The sequence below is a fragment of the Cervus canadensis genome, chromosome 9, assembly GCF_019320065.1.
Source record: "Cervus canadensis isolate Bull #8, Minnesota chromosome 9, ASM1932006v1, whole genome shotgun sequence".
Classification (NCBI taxonomy): domain Eukaryota; kingdom Metazoa; phylum Chordata; class Mammalia; order Artiodactyla; family Cervidae; genus Cervus; species Cervus canadensis.
Genome location: NC_057394.1, coordinates 20644268 through 20660196, shown reverse-complemented (window position 1 = coordinate 20660196; position 15929 = coordinate 20644268). Strand labels below are relative to the sequence as shown.

Genomic DNA, 15929 nt, shown 5'->3' with positions numbered 1-15929 from the left:
ATAGACAGGCAGCAGACAAGGTTCACATCAGTGGCACATTGAACATCACGGCATGTGATTACAACATGCACAAGGATGAAGAACTGATTAGAATACTAGAAAGGTAAAATCCATAAGATAACAATACATGTCTGTATAACAATATGTCTACACAGAAATGTATTGCAGGGGATCAGTGAAAAAGTTCTCCATCAAACAATAGAATATCTAGAGAACATTTAAGGAAGGCCTGGCACAGAGCACAGTGTTTCTATTTCTGTTGTACTTGTAGGTGGCATGTTGGATTGGATATTAAAATATCTGTGTCACTCCACATCATGAAAAACTTCGTTTAAATTACAACTAAAATCTTGTTCCTCTGGTTACTAGATTTAATCTTACTGAAGCCATTAATACTGACTAGTCCCCTCAGCTGAGTCCTCTTTAAAGATACTTCTGTAAATTTGTATTCATCTTACTTAAAATTAGGCCACCTACACTGTAACTGATATAATCTCGATATTATAATTTACTTGACTCTCCTTAAACTCTATCCACTTCAGCTTTTTAAACAGATATATTTCTCTGTTTGCATACTCAGTCACTCAGTTGTTTACAATTCTTTGCGACCATATAGACTGCAGCCCACAGGCTGTTTTGTCCATGGGATTCTCCAGGCAAGAGTACTGGAGTGGATTGTTATTTCCTCCTCCAGGGGATCTTCCTGACTCAGGAATTGAACCCATATCTCCTGGGTCTCCTGCACTGCAGGTGGATTCTTCACCACTGAGCCACCTGGTTAGGATGTTTGTTTATTCTACAGTTTCAGATATGGAATATGAGTGGAAATCATTGGAACCAAACGATAAAGCCTGTATCATCCCAAAGTTACCCCTAAGGGGCAGAAAAACAATTTTATATATAAAATTTCACAAGCAGTGAATGTTCATTAAATATTTAAAGGAAGGCCAAATTAGGATTCCCTCCTACCAATATATCCAGCGTGTGAGCATACACAGTAGCCTCAGTCGTTTCTGACACTTTGCGACCCCATAGACTGTAGCCCACAGGCTCCTCTGTCCTCCTTCTGTCCAGGCAAGAAGACTAGAGTGGGTAGCCATTCCCTCCTTCAGGGGATAGTCCCCACCTGAGGATCGAACCTGAGTCTCCCATGACTTCTGCATTGCAGATGGATTCTTTACACACTGAGCCAGCTAGGAAGCCCAATATGTCCAGAGTAGTTCAAAAGAGCATTTTAAGACTTCCATAAAATGTACCAAGAATTTCTGGAAGACAACTTTACCCAAAACACCATATATCTTTTATTATCCATTTTTCTATGCTATTTATAATCATCTAAACAATGGTATGGCAACCCACTCCAGTATTCTTGCCTGGAGAATCCCAGGGACAGGGGAGCCTGGTGGGCTGCCATCTATGGGGTCGCACAGAGTCGGACACGACTGAATTGACTTAGCAGCAACAGCAGCAAACAATGGTATGATACCAAAATATGAAAGATCATGCAGCTCAGCAATTTGTCACATCTTGTACAATGCTTCTAAACAGAATTTGCCAAATTTGGATTTTATCAGAAATCTAAGCTCAAATTTAAGACTCTTTACTTTCAACAGATCTCATTTTGATCTTTCTGAGCCCACTGTGCTACATGGTACACATGAGTCACCACTTTTGCAAGATACAGCCTGCAGTAGGAGTTGCGAGCTCAGCCAACAGACTATAATTACATTATTCAGTGATCTGCAGCATGTGCCTCAAGCAACAGCTCAACACGCCACTAGTGGCCATGAAGGCTGGAAAGCAATGAACAAAAATTAAAGCAGAGAAAAATAAAATCAAACGTAAAAATTTCTTTGGCTCAATGGGGTTCAAGTTAGAATTAAAGTTGCAACATCCAAAATCACATTAGACTTCAAATTTGGATAATAGCAAGAATCCAACAGAAAATTACATGTTGAAACTATTTGAGGTTGTGGATAGTTGCAGGAATTTTAAACTACTGTCACCGAAGCCAAAAACAGAGCCATTTTAACTCATGGCGGCTAGTCTGCCAATTTCAAACTTGAAACAAAAATATAAATAAAGCCTAAAAGGGGGCAATTTAACAGAAGTAATCAATATTTGATTTATACAAGGAGCATTATCCCCTACCAGCTAATAACTAGATTTCTGAATACAGCCAGGTAAGCATATACTGTTACCAAAAAGTTATTCATCAACTTAAAAAATTTATGTAAATTTGGCCAAAACATTTGTTGGGTTTTTCCATAACACCATAGAGAAGAATCCCAATGAACATTTTGCCCAATGCAGTACACATACATATACATGCATATACATACACATATATATTATGCATATATAATAATAATGATATTACATTACTAATCAATAGAAATACTCATATGCTTAAATCAGCCAGCAGCCTAGTAGAACTAATCACATATATACGCATGTTTGTCACTGAGTTGTGTCCAGCTCTTTGGGATCCCATGGATTGCTGCCTGCCAGGCTCCTCTGTCCATGGAGTTCTCCAGGCAAGAATACTGGAGTAGGTTGCCATTCTCTCCTCCAGGGGATCTTCTCAATACAGGGATCAAACCCAGGTCTCCTACATACCAGGCAGATTCTTTACCAACTGAGCCACCAGGGAAGCCCCACATATACACACATACACATACACATCGCTAAGTTGTGTCTGACTCTTTGTGACCCCATGGACCACAGCACTCCAGGCTTCCCTGTCATTCACTATCTCCCAGAGTTTGCTCAAACTTATGTCCATTGAGTCGACAATGCCATGCAACCATCTCATTCTCTGTCACCCTCTTCTCTTTCTGCCCCCAGTCTTTCCCAGGGTCTTTTCCAAAGAGCTGGCCCTTCACATCAGGTATAATAATATTACAATATAAATCAACAGAAATACTCATCAACTTAAATCAGCCAGAAGCCTAGTAGAACTAATCATGTATATCAGTGCAGATTTCAAACACGGGCAAAGGAACAACCTTTGTTTGCAGCATAAAAGAAACTCTGCCTGGTTGGAATGCTGCCATACCACTAAGTGATCTATTGATAACTTGTGGTTCAAAATACTGCCATCATCAGATTTCTTCCTTTAGTAATGCTATACACACTTTGATGTTAAGATAACATGTACACTTCATATGCAAGATATAATGAAAGCTGAAACTGCTCCTTCGATTTAACCAGTAGTTATTTATGAATGTTGAGTTGTGCAAAATTGTGGTTATTTGCAGATCCTCATTAATAACACCTCAGACTATTTCTGCAAAGGCAAATGCACTTTGACGTTCAATATTTTTTCTTCTCCATTATTTGAATTCCCTCCGAATACAAGTAGAAAACAGGTAATTGTACCCATGGTTCAAATAGCAATACAGTTTATTTTAGGACTGTTTTGCGAGTCAATGGGTTCTTTGTCAGCTTCAGTGTTCGAAGAAATAAAATTGCTTCTCTTCCTACAATATAAAATGCCAGAATGGTGTTACTTTCCTCAAGGAGATTGTGCAAAAGATAGTTCTATGATTAAAAATCCGTTAAGTGTTTCAGACTCTACCAATGAAATTTAGTTGCTCTAACAGAAAAAGAAAATCTATAAAACATTAGAAGCAAGGATAGATAACACTGGGAAATTACAGCCTCAGTAACAGACTAGATAGAGAGAATCAGCACAAAACTAAATGCTTTCCTTTTGTAATATTAGTTTCAATTTAAGTTCCACATGAAGCATTTGGGGGTGTTCATCAAAGAACTGCTTAGTCAAAGTGTTTGGAGGATTATAGACACAACTATCAGTAAGGTAAAGCAAGTAGGCAGCACCTTTCTCCCCCCAGCCCCTATCACACTTACGGTCCTTCATCCCTTCACAACCCCCAGGGCTTGATTCCATCCTTATCTGCCTAATGTCTCACAATAGATCTCATCACATATGTTTCTGTCTCTGAAGAGGCCATTTCTCCAAGTTCTTGCTTGTCTGTCTTCTTCTTCATGAAAACATCCATGACCTAAACTCTGTTCCCAAAGAACATGTAGGTGAAATTCAACTTTTAGCTTCTTTCATTTATGCACTCTGTCAAAGAAACTGTGATTAAGATGAAAGTTTTTCTTATTCTGAGATAGATATTTATGAATTTAGACTATATAAGCTATGTACTCATTACTATAGACATTCTTTTAATGGCTTAATAGCCATCATGAAGGTCTTCCCAGATGGCTCAGTGGTAAAGACTCTGCCTGCCAAGAAGGAGAGGTGGGTTTGATCCCTGGGTTGGGAAGATCCTTGGAGAAGGAAATGGCAACCCACTCCAGTATTCTTGCCTGGGAAATCTCATAGACAAGAGGAGCCTGGCAGGCTACAGTCCATGGGGTGAAAAAGAGCCAGACACAACTTAGTGACTAAACAACAACAACAAGCCTTCATGAAACTATAGTCTAGAGAGAACTGTCTCTTATTCATCTGTGAATGGTGCCTAGTATCAGCACATGGGAATCACTCAGAAAATGTTGCTTGAACTTAACTGAATTGCCTCCAGTTTAGTCCAAAATTTTGTATCGATAAAGAAACTTTGCCCTTGGTAATGGTTAATACTTCTGAAAGAGTAAAGTTTAAGGTTTACTAGATGGTTTGGAAGAGTCATTAACTATCAAGATAGTTACCCTGAATGACCCTCTGAAGAACACATGACTTAGCTCCCCTCCATGAAGGATACTTGACATCATACCCATCGCAGCTTGTAATACTTCAACATCTGTTCATATGACTTCAATTTTGAAAACTTATAGTTGAAATTGTTATTTATTCTCTTTGTCCACTTGCTTAATACATGCAGTGTATAAGAACGTGCAAGTAGCAGACTCTGATTCCAACCACTCTGAGGGATGACTTCTTACCTACCAGCTCACCCCTCCATTGCCATAAATTAATTATGTATATGCCAGTACACCACACAACTAGTATCTAAGTTAGATACTACACACATACACACACATGTGCCCTCTGTATTAGGATTCTCCGGGATTTGGTCATGGACAGGGAAGCCTGGTGTGCTGTAGGCCATGGGGTCGCAAAGAGTCAGACATGACTGAGCGACTGAACTGAACTGAACTGAGAAATAAAACCAACTGTGTGTGTGTGTATATATACATATATATACAGTGCCTTCACAGAAACACCTAGAATCATATTTAACCAAATATTTATCCGGGTACTGTAGCTTAGCCAAGCTGATGGATAAAATTAACTATCACAAACTCAAAATGTTTGGGTTCTCCTATACTGCATTAAAAGATGAGAAACCTTAATTTTGTTCATATAACAAAATGCTTCATCAGTCTTCCTATAAAGCTGCCCCAAATCTCCCTGGTCATCACTGACTGATATGGAGCTCAGGAAAAGGACAATATATGGCTTTGGTTCCATATCGTCATTTTGATGGAAATACCTTTAAAGGCAAACACATGAAGCTTGTAGAATTAAGTTGCTAGCATAAAGACTGTCATATTTTATGATACATACTAGAAGAATCTGCTCTTCTCATAACATTTGTTTCTTAACTAGCTGCAATAAAACTTCTTTATTATAGACTTCATAAAGCATTTTCACCTCCTAAATTCACTTCTTAAAGTAGCCATTAAGTGCCAACAATGTACCCATTTGTAATGCTATTAATAGCAATTATGATGCCAGCTGTAGCCAGCAAGAGGGTGAGATGCAGTGAAAATGTTATCCTAAAGAACTTATACACTGTAGTCTTCTCAGTGATGGTAGAATTCTCTGCTCTATATACAGAGCCAGAAAAAATAAAGCTTTGTCCTTCCAGTTTAATTTATAAAACATGTTTTCTCTGAAGATACAAAATCTAGGTAGGAAAGATATGTAAGGTGATTCTCACCACCCTCAGTCATTTTCCTCAAATGTACCTCTGGTCATGTCAAGTGACTGTTCAAAAAAATCTTTGATAGAGTCTCTCGGTCAGCAAACTATACCAGATCCAGTCTGTGACCTGCTTCTGTGCAGCTTGAGAGCTAAAAATGGATTTTACATTTTTAAAGTGTTGTTGAAAAAAAATAGCATAGAAGATATCTGACAGAGAATGCTTGTAAGTACAGAGTCTAAAATATTTCCTGTCTAGCCTTTAACAGAAAAAGTTAAGAAGTTTGCCAACCCTTGGTTTAGAAGATGAAGTACAAAACACATAGTATGATGTTTAAGTCCTTCCATACTCTGAAGACCAATTGATAGACAAACCATCCTTCATGTGTTTGCTGTCTTGGTGCATCCTTCTTTTCCTCTCCTGTTATCTAAATTCAGCTGTCCATCAAGATGATGCCCAAGTTCATCTTCTCCATGAAACTTTATCGTGCTGCTCGATTTTGTAATAATCTCTCCTTGGAACTCTCTTGACAGACATCAGTACTTGCTTTACTCACTGATGATCTTGCTTCTTTTTATACACATTTTAATTTAAACTTATCTTCCCAACAAAAACATGATACCTTGACAGTGCTGTGCAGATGTTAGTATCAGCAAGTCTTAAGGAATTTCTAGGTTCTGTAAGTCTGATTTCTTTTTCGTCAATAACTAACCACCATCATTTATGAGCAGTTACTGTTTCCAAGTGTCACCAAACCTACACATAAATTTTTTTCTTCATTTAATTCTCACAAAATGTTAGGTAATAGTATAATTCTTTTATTTTTATACACAGACTGCTATTAAAGAGAATAGAGGGGTTCCATTCTCAGTACACAAGAGAACACAAAAGCCAGAGTGGAGAGGGAAAAATAGACTGAGAGAGAGCATACTCTCCCCTAGATTATACAATAGAAATGTTTCTAGAAATAGTAGAATTGGAGTAAGGAAACTTTATGAAGATTTGGTTGGTGAAAGGACTTCCCTAGTAGCTCAGTTGGTAAAGAATCTGCCTGCAATGCAGGAGACCAGAGTTCAATCCCTGGGTTGGGAAGATCCCCTGGAGAAGGAAATGGCAACTCACTCCAGTATTCTTGCCTGGGGAATTCCACGGACAGAAATAGTAGAATTGGAGTGAGGAAACTTTATGAAGATTTGGTTGGTACTTAACATTTAAAACATTCCGTCAACAAAAATGGAAGAAATTCATGAGCTCTAGGTTCTGTGAGGAAGATAAATTTGACAGAAGTCCTTCATGACATTGGATTTAAGTAATATGTTGGATCTGACACCAAAAATATAGGCAATAAAAGTATAAAGAGATAAATCAGGCTAGGGTGACAGGGATACACATGGCAGCCGGATCCTAACACTCTCCATCTAGGGACCACCTTGAAGGTCCATGTTCAGGACCCTGCCTCTAAAGAGTGGAAGCCAGGGCCTCCACTTTCTATCCCTTTCTTCTCCAACCAATATCGGCAAGGGGTTGTCGCCAACTTCCGCATCCAGGATGAAGAACTATAAACCAATTAATAAAATACAGGAGGGAACGTTTTCTGAAGTTACTAAGATGCAGAACCTGCGAGATGGAAACTACTATGCATGTAAACAAATGAAACAACAATTTTGAAAGTATTGAGCAAGTGAACAATCTGCGAGAGGTACAAGCACTGAGATGCCTGAATCCACACCCAAACATTCTCACGCTGCACAAAGTGGCTTTTGACAGAAAATCTGGTTCTCTTACACTAACATGTGAACTTATGGACATGAATATTTATGAGAGAAGACACCCATTATCAGGGGAAAAAAAAAAAATACGCACTATATGTACCAGTTGTGTAAGTCTCTGGATCACATGCACAGAAATGGAATATTTCACAGAGATGTAAAACCAGAAAATATATTAATAAAGCAGGATGTCCTGAGATTAGGGGACTTCAGGTCGTCCCGGAGCTTCTACTCTAAACATCCTTACATGGAGTACATCTCCACCTGCTGGTACTGGGCCCCTGAGTGTCTCCTCACCGATGGCTTCCACAGCTACACGACGGACCTGTAGAGTGCGGGCTGCATGCTCTACAAGATGGCCACCCTGCAGCCCCTCTTCCCCGGAGCCAATGAACTGGTCCAGATCTCAAGGATCCACGACGTCATGGGCACGCCTGCGGAGCAGATCCTCACCAAGTTCAAACAGTCCAGAGCTGTGAGTTTTGATTTTCCTTTTTAAAAGGGATCAGGGATACCTCTACTGACAACTAAGCTATCCCCGCAATGCCTCTCCCTCCTGCACGGAAGTGGTGGCCTATGAGCCTGAGGAGAGAATCACTGCCCACCAGGCCCTGCAACACCCCTACTTGCAGGAGCAGAGGCCCGCTGAGAAGCAAGCTCTGGCCAGGGACAGGCGAAACGCCCCCCGCTCTCCTCTCCGAGCGCCCCCATCGCACCGGAACTACTCAGCAACACCTGGCAGACGGCACCGGAGGGCCGGAAGCAGAAACAGCCCTCCCGAGGCCTGAGGAGGACCACTTCCGGAGACAGGGACCGGCCTACCTAATGGAGCTGCCCAGGCTCAAGCTGTCGGGGGCAGCCAGGCTATCCTCGTACTCCAGCCCGGCACTGCAGTGAGTGTTCGCCCGAAGGTGCCACCGCTGTGAGACCCCTGAAGTGCGTCAGGGAGGCCCAGACTACAGACACGCAGAAGGACATCAAGCCAACCCTGAAACAGTACCGCCTGCCCACGACAGAGCGGAGAGGTGGGGGCTGCTGAGTGCTGTGGCTCCCTGCTCGGGGTGCGCCTGCGCCAGTGAGTGGGGCCGGCGGCTCCAGGGGGCCTGGCATCCTGCCCCAGGAGAGACCCGCGCCCCCGGACCTGCACCACCGCCTCGGCCTGAAGCTGCTGGCCGGAGCGCAGCTTTACTGCGTGTTCCAGTCTAATACATCTGTCAAACCACCTCATTCTAGGGTTTTATTTCATTTTCATAATGTAAGGATTTGGGGCAGGGAATATTTTGTAATTTTTGTATGAATCAGAATAGAGAGATTATACTGTATTATGTATTATTTAGGCTGGTTTCACCAAGGGCTCTGCAGGCCTGCAGTCCATCAACGATAGTGTTTAGCACAGTTCTGCTTCCGGATTATACCCCTGGAGATCCCTGATTTTATTAAAAAATAAGATGTCAACAAAATAAAAAATAAAGAGATAAATCAGACTCCATCAAAATTAAAAAGTCCTGTGCATCAAAGGACACAATGGACAGAGTGAAAAGGCAACCTATGGAATGGGAGAGAATATTTGCAAATTATACATCTGATAAATGGTTACTCTGCAGAATATGTAAAGAATGACCAGAACTAAATAACAGTTTAGTTGTTGTTGTTTAGAAAACAAACAACTCAGTTAAAAAGTGGTCAACGGGCCTGAAGAGACGTTTCCCCAAAAAAGATATACAAAAATGACCAACAAGCACAAGAAATGTTGCTCAAATCATCTGTTGTTCAAATCATCACACATCGTTAAGGAGATGCAAATCAAAACCACAGTGAGATACTGCTCATTGCTGGCTATTGTCCAGAAACAAACAACCAAAAAAATAACGAGAGTCAGCAAGGATGTGGTGAATCTGGAATCCTTGCTCACTCTTGGTAGGAATGTAAAATGATGCAGTCTCTGTAGAAATCAGTATGATGGTTCCTACAAATTAAAAACAGAACTACCATATGATACAGAAATTCCACTTCTAGGATTATGCCCCAAAATGAATGAAAGCAGTCTCCAAGAGATATGTATACACTGTTTATATCAGCATTTTTCACAATAGCTAAAAGATGGAAGCAGCCCAAGTGTCCATCAACAGATGAATGGATAAGAAAAATGTGGTCTATACATGCAATGGAACATAATGCAGCCTTAAAGATGAAGGAAATTCTTACATATTCTGCAACATGGATGAACCATGTGGATATTATGTTAAGTGAAATAATCTAGTCACAGAAGGACAGATAAGGTATGACTCCCCCCCCCCCCCCCCCCGCCCCTTATGTGAAGTATCTGGAGTAGTCAAATCCATAGAGAGACAAAGTAGGATGGTGGTTGGGAGGGGTTGAATAAAAGAAGGGGGAAATTGTTTACTCACTATAGGGTTTCAGTTTTGCCAGGTGAAAAATGATTGGAGATTGATTGTACAACAATGTGAAGATATTTTGCAGAACTAAACTGTACACTTGAAATGATTTGGATGACAAATTTTATGTTCTGTATATTTTTAATAAAAACAGATTTCATAGAAGCCTTCTATTCTTGTCCTGAAGGAATATTCACCACATTAACAAAACAAAGTGGCTATATGAGATGGTGAAATCATAAGTACAACCTAAACCTAAGATTTCTAAATTGGGCCATGTGCCCAGGCACCTGAAAGAAGTTAGAATCTGCTTGTTTTTCACACCTGTGGAAACGCAGAAATGTTCATGTGTTCTCCAATAAGGTTAAAAAATTGCAGCTTTTAAAAAGTCTTCTTTTCTCCAGCAAACAGTGACTATGCTCTTCCATGAAAGTATATACATGATCTCATTATTTAATCAATTCACCTCATTTTTAAAAAATCTTTTGCCTTTTACAATATAATAGAGAAACTATGTAGAAATCCAGATTTTTGGTATTGTTCAAGGAATTAAGTCAGTTCACAAATGGAAACTAAAGAGTAGTTGGCATTTGTCAATGTCCTCCCAGGTGACTTGACAACTGGGACCTGAGCTGCTGCTGGGCATCATTAATCATTAGGTGTGTCAAATAATTTAGCATCATTAGTTAATTCAAATTTCCATGCCACAAAATAAGCAGATTATCAAATTGGTGTTCTGTGCAAAACACAAAGTCTTATTGAGATTCAGAAAGGGCTTCATTTCTACTTGAAAAAAACTTTTAGGAAAGTTGGAGAGAGAGTTCTACACATGAAAAGTTAAATAGCAAAGCAACACTGAAAATATAAAGAAAACCAGGAGAGGGAGGTCTTAAGGACGTGAGTGTTTAATTTTAAATACAAAGATTACCAATAAAGGGCTGTGGTTTTTGCAGAGGCCTCAGAAAGCCTTGCAAAGACTTACAGGCAGGGATATATGAGAACAAAATTCTCAGCTGAGGGTAGTTGGCTCCCCTGAAGATGCTGAGCAAGGCAGGCTTGGCAGTATTTTTGACTGTCACAGTTGGGCGGGGGAGCGCTACTGGTGTCTCCTGGCTAGACGCCAGGGATGCTGCTAAACATCCTATGATGCACAGGATTGTTCCCCACAAAAAAAGAATTATCTGGCCAAAATGTCAGCGGTGCTAAGGTTGAGAAACCCTGGACTAAAGCTAAGCCGTTTTCATAAAAGGGATTTTACTAAAGTGCTAAAGGATGAAAGAGAAAAGATATGACAGAAGGAAGTAAAGAATCATGAATACAAAGGGCTAAAGGGCAGAAGCATTAAGGGGTGCTAAGTGGATCAGTTTAACTTGAGTGAAGGGCTTTAAACAGGCGTGGCCAGTCTTTACATACAGGCTGGAAAGAGCATATGAGATGCGGAACCCTGCTATTATGAGATGTGAGACTTCCAACAATCATTTGTCTCCTCGGAGCCTGATTTTTCTTATCTATAAAATGAAGATAACATTTACCTCTTGTATTGGTTGTCAAGGTCAAACCAGATATCATAAAAGTGCCTCCTGTGCTGGAAGGACAATAGGAGAAGATACACAGAAACAGGAAAAAGTCAACCCTTTCAATTATCAGCACTGCACAGATTATTGAGGTTCAATTTTCAATTACTAATTGAAATGACTAATTTTCAGTTACTACCACAATCAACCGAAAGCTGATTAGTTAAGCTTTTATTATCTGCTTACATCCTTTCCTTCATTTACTCAACAGATATTGGGTTGGCCAAAGAGTTCCTTTGGGTTTTTCTATAAGATCTTACGGAAAATCCCAATGATTTTTTTTTTTTTTTGGCCAACCCAGTATTTCTTGTTTTCTTCTTTTCAGGCAATGTTCCCTTTCCTTAATAGAGTCTTCAATCTCTTAGAGAAAAATAGATTTTTTTTTTTTTTAATGAAAGGAAGTCTTACAAAGCCTCTGAGTGAATAATGTACAGATGACTCCAAACTTGTAACTCATTTCCTTAACAAGAATCATGAAGGAATCTTAAGTCTGGAGTCTCCTGTGATGATACTTGCAATTTACCCTGATCTCTGATATTACTGATGCATCCGAGCTCTCCCTTAATATGACCAAATTTTCTCCATGCAAGCTGAAAACACTTTCTTTTGCTGTTTCACCATATTCATGTGCATGCAAACGTGCTTAGCCATATCTGACTCTGCAACCCCATGAACTGTAGCCAGCCAGGCTCCTCTGTCCACGGAATTTTCTAGGCAAGAATACTGGAGTGGGTTGCCATTTCCTCCTCCAGGATTTCTTGCTGACCCAGGAATCAAACTGTGTCTCCTGCTTTGGCAGGCAGATTCTTTCCCACTAGTGCCACAGGGGAAGCCCAATCTTTGTTCTTAAATACATAGACTTTCTCACATACAGTGTGCCTTTGTTAAAATCATTGCCTGATTCAGTCGTGTATAGATTGCTCCTGTTGACTAGACAAGCATACATTTTTTTATAAATAGCCCTGGCTGTGACCGCTGTCCACGTGGAGTCCTGAGGCTGCAGTGAACAAGCGTTGGTCGTCACTTCCAGTACAGGGTGTAGCCTTGAATGTGCAAAGATAGATGGCAGAGAGAACTTGAGATATCATGAGCTGCCTAAAACAGCTCTGTGAGGGTACAGAATAGAAAATAGTCAACACTGGCCACAGCAAGTAGGAACTGATGTCATTTGGAGTGTTTGAGGTAAGAACTGAAAGATGAGTAGGCGCATGCGTGCTAAGTTGCTTCAGTTGCAGCTGCATTCAACTCTTTGCAACCCTATGGACTGTAGCCCACAGGCTCCTCTGTCTTTGGGATTCTCCAGGCAAGAATACTGGGGTCGGTTGCCATGCCCTTCTCCAGGGGATCTTCCTGACCCAGGGATCAAATGTGTGTCTCCGATTGTTTACTACTGAGCCACCAGAAAGTCCAAGTAGGTGCTTGACAGATAGACAAATGAGGGGCAAGTATTCTAAGCAGAATTAACAGATTGAAGATTAAAGATTTACAGGAGGAAGAAGGCTTGGAATAGGTGTAATGCCACAGGTAGTTCCCCAGGGCTGGATCATGAGGGAGGTGGGTGAGTGAAGAGGCCAGAGAGGCACAGTGGCCTGAATACAAAGGGCCAGGTGTGCCACACACATGGGTTTGGATTTTTGTAAGGTTATGATGAGTTATTAAATAATCTTACAGAAGAAGGTAATATCATATTTGTGCTTTTAAAAAGCCCCTTTGGCTGCAATGTGCAAGATGAACAAGAAAAGGCAAGACGAAAGAATAACTGTTGCAAATATCAGCAGAACCATTTCTTGACTTCCATACTTGAGCTTGTGACCTATGTCTTGGAACAAATTAGATGACAAAAATGGGGTCCCCTGTACACAACATTATCTGGCGAGAGGCAATATTTCTTGCTTAGTGTTTTAGTTCAGGATCCTCTGGAGAAAAGGAAGGCACAGGATTGATAGATGACAGAGAAAGATAGGTAGATGATAGACTTTAAGAAATTTATTTCAATAAATTATTCTAAGAAATTTGTGCAAATGATTAAGGAGGCTGGCAAATCCAGAATCAACAGGGTAGGCCAATAGGCTGGAGACCCAGAGAAGGGACAGTCCTGCATGTCAAGTCAAAGGCCTTCAGGCTACAGATCCAGGAAAGAGCAACAATGCAGTTCATGTCTAAAGGCCTTTAGGATGGAGACACAGGAAAGAGCCCATGTTGCATTTCAAATTCAAAGGAAGTAGTAGGAATGGAAAAGTGGCTGTTAACTAGATATGCGCTTGTTTGGCCAGATATTTCTGAAGCTACATTCTCTGCACTGTGGCTTAGGGATCACAAATGGGAATTTAAACAGAAGAAGAGCCAGACACACAGACACTCACAGTCACAAGCCTTAATAACCTCCCTCTTCCTTTTTTTGACATCAAGGATAGTCTGACAGTTTGGGATGACCTAACCAAATAGGATGTATCTGGGTAGCAGTAAAAGCAAATTCTTCATTATTCTTTGTACATAGTAATGTGATCACAGGTAAATGATCCTGTTAACTAAGTCAATTTTTTTTAAATAGATGCTTATTTAAAGCGTGAGTTATTATTGTTCTCCCAAGGCCTAATTCTCTGCCCACATACAGTAAGTCTTTCTCAAGTAAGTTATTTATGAAATTCTTTCCCATCATTGGTAATTAACTTTTTGGAAAGCCAATCTTAACATATTCAGTATTGTGTACAGTCTACATTCATGATTCTCTATTAATGAACAGATATAATCAAAATAATGCATTAGAGACCATCAAACCTGCCAGATAATTTTTTTTTTTTGAGATTGTTGTCAGTATCCCAGCAAGAATAATAAGAAACTAATGAGGATAGTGACAATAGAAAGAGAAAAAAAAAAATGGGACCAACGGAAAAGACCTGGAAAAAAAAAATGGGACCAACGGAAAAGACACCAGATAGAACCTGGTGTCTTAACACAAATGAAGGGATGATTACCTTGAAAACAGGAAATAACAAAAGCAGTGGGTCAAATATATTGGGGAGAGTTCTACTTTATGAATGCTAACTTGGTATTTCCAAAATCTTATCCAGGAGAAAATGCTCAAGCTATAGAGTAGAAGCAGCCTAGGATCAAGAACTAGAATTTGAAATAAAATATTTTTAATGAAATTAATATGGAAGAAAGCTACAGATTGGGAAATCTCTGAAAGATGAGCTAATAGAGAAAAGAATAAAACTGAAGATGAAAATAATCTGTCATACCTTTAGGAATAGAGAGCAGAAAATTAGATAGAGAAGGAGCAATTAAAAACTAGAGCAAGAGACCAAAGGTTGAGGTCGAGAGAAGAAAATTTCACTTGACCTTGTTTATACCTCCCTTAAATTGGCCAATTTATCCAAGTGTCACCCCAATTCTCTTTTTATTTACATCAACATTTTTAGAAAATAAACATTTTACCACATGTCCTAGTAGCTGACATCCACTTGAACTTCTACCCATTGCATAAGAGCCATATCCCAACCACTCCCTTGAAAGCGCCCTCTAAAATCTCAGGGTGTCTGATGGTTAAAATCTAATTGGCTTTCAAATTTTTCTTTTCTTACTTTATTTCTCTCCATTCTTTGGCACTATAGACCACACCTTTATTTTAAAATATCTCTTAACTTGGTTTATTAAAACCAATAATTTCTGGATTTCTAGACACTGGGGCATAGGAATTTCTCAATCTCTGTCTTGTTCCTTTAGTTCTTTGACTCTAAATACATTCTCCACATTTCTTTCAACTCACCTCTCATATTTTAAGCTATCCCTAGGCAGTTTCCTTATACATATCAATTCAGGCTATAGACTGTGATGACCCCCAAGTCTCTTTTTTCCTTCTCAGATCTTTCTTATGATCTCTGACCAATAATACTTAATTGCCCATGAGATATGTCCAACTGGTGGGCCCATAAACATCTACAAGTTTACATTCTTCAAACACAATGCAAATCCTTCCCCAAATCTGCCATTCTTCCACTATTTCTGATCTTAAATAAAGGGCCTCTTTCTATCCAGTGGTCTAAGCTAGAAACCTGAGAGTCATTTTAAGTTCCTCTATCCTCCAATTATCATAATGAAGCATAGAGGTGGGCATGAATTCTTGACTATCTAAGTCTTTTTTGATTACCCCCTTTTCTTCCATTTCAACTGCCATTACCCTACTTCAACATAATTATCTCTTCTCTAGAATCCTGCAATGAGCTACTAACTGATCAAGCTATTGCTTATTTTACCTTATACCTCTGCATCATTCTGCTTCTCCATGTCTTT

At 39.8% G+C, this 15929-nt stretch overlaps 1 pseudogene; it reads left to right on the top strand.

Moving 5' to 3' along the window:
* The first annotated feature begins 7445 nt into the window (after positions 1 to 7445).
* Positions 7446 to 15929, top strand: part of LOC122447245 — a 108959-nt pseudogene continuing 100475 nt past the window's right edge.